Below are 1,326 nucleotides of genomic sequence, written 5' to 3' on the forward strand. Positions count from 1 at the left end.
GGGGGGGGGGGGCTAGGGGGGAGGAAGGGGGCGACCTGCAGCTGCAACTGAAATAAATGTATTGATACAAATATTTTAATAATAATGAAAAAAAAATATGAAGAGATCGGCTCGACCTTGCAAGGTCTTTCTTTTCCCCCCTTCTCCTATATGAAAAAAAAAAATCTTTATCAAACCGCTATTCTATGGCTTCAATAAACAGAGCCCATTACCTCACGGCAGCTTTTGTTGGCCTTATACAAGCGAGAACAAAATGGTTATTCAGGAGAACGCTTTCGATTTTTATTGTGTGTAGTATGCACAAAGAGCAGTGTTATTGTATTAAAAAGAACCATCTGTAGCAGAAACAATGGCATCAAATTATCTGTGAATACCCACAGCAAAAATATAAAGCTTTTTTCTTATTCTTCTGCTGTACGGTGGGGAAGAGAGAAGTGACTTTTTTGTTGTTGTGGGCGCATTCTTATAACACACACACACACCAAATCAGCCATTTGGATGTTTTAAGCCATAAACGATTTTTTTTCTCTCCCCCCCTTGTTCCAGGGACCGCAGTTAAAAGCTAGGGCTAGGACTTGGAGGATGTGTAGGCAATCGGAAGGAGAGCCGGGGGAAGAAAAACCGAGATGGATTCATTCTCTGTCCTGGATGGAGGAGGAGAAGAGAGGCGAGGAGCAGGGGACGAGGCAGCTCCCTCCGACGGGCGCTGTCCGGCGCGAAGTGGTCGCCCCCGCGGGGCTGCGCGCGGCTCGGGCGGACTCGCGCGGATCCTGCCAATCACACCGCCCGTCCCCGACAACACCCCGGGCTGGCATGGACATGTAAGTAGCTGCAGCCCAACTTTGACATTCCCAGTCTTCCCCCTCCACCCCACCCGTGACCTTTAAAAAAAACATCTAGAAACCCCCCCCCACCCCTTCCCCTTCCCCCCTCATTTAGCAACGCCTTATCCGTCGGCCGCGTGCGGAAAGCGTTAAACTTTGCGGAGGGCATGTGCGTTTTCTGGGCTTTGCTCGAGTGCGGATTGTGCATTCCCGTCTTGCAGCGGGAAATCGCTGGGCAGAAACTCGTGCCTGGCAAAAAACCACCAAAAAAACAGGCTTTTGTTTGTTTGTTTGTTTTTCCTCCCCCAGCAAAAAAGTGGAGTAAATGTCTCGGGGACCTATTCGGCTCTGAGCAGAGAGCTGCGCTCCTGGCTTTGCGCCCGCTGGACGGCTCAAAAGATGCTCTTGCGGGGGTGGACCCGGGGCTAGAACTTGATCCCAGACCTGTAGACCCCGCGTGTACCTGGAAGGAACCAGCGGGGGCTGAAACTGATGCCTCGGG

The 1,326-nt window shown here is 51.1% G+C and overlaps 1 long non-coding RNA gene across 1 annotated transcript in view; it reads left to right on the forward strand.

The window, feature by feature from the left end:
* Positions 1-800, forward strand: part of LOC109288020 — a 468,804-nt gene extending 468,004 nt beyond the window's left edge. Inside the window, exon 3 of the long non-coding RNA XR_002095047.1 lies at positions 547-800. This is a non-coding gene — a long non-coding RNA (uncharacterized LOC109288020). The remainder of the gene's footprint in view (positions 1-546) is intronic.
* Positions 801-1,326: the final 526 nt, after the last annotated feature.

This window comes from Gavialis gangeticus, unplaced genomic scaffold (assembly GCF_001723915.1).
Source record: "Gavialis gangeticus isolate Ggan-Ray unplaced genomic scaffold, GavGan_comp1, whole genome shotgun sequence".
Lineage (NCBI taxonomy): Eukaryota > Metazoa > Chordata > Crocodylia > Gavialidae > Gavialis > Gavialis gangeticus.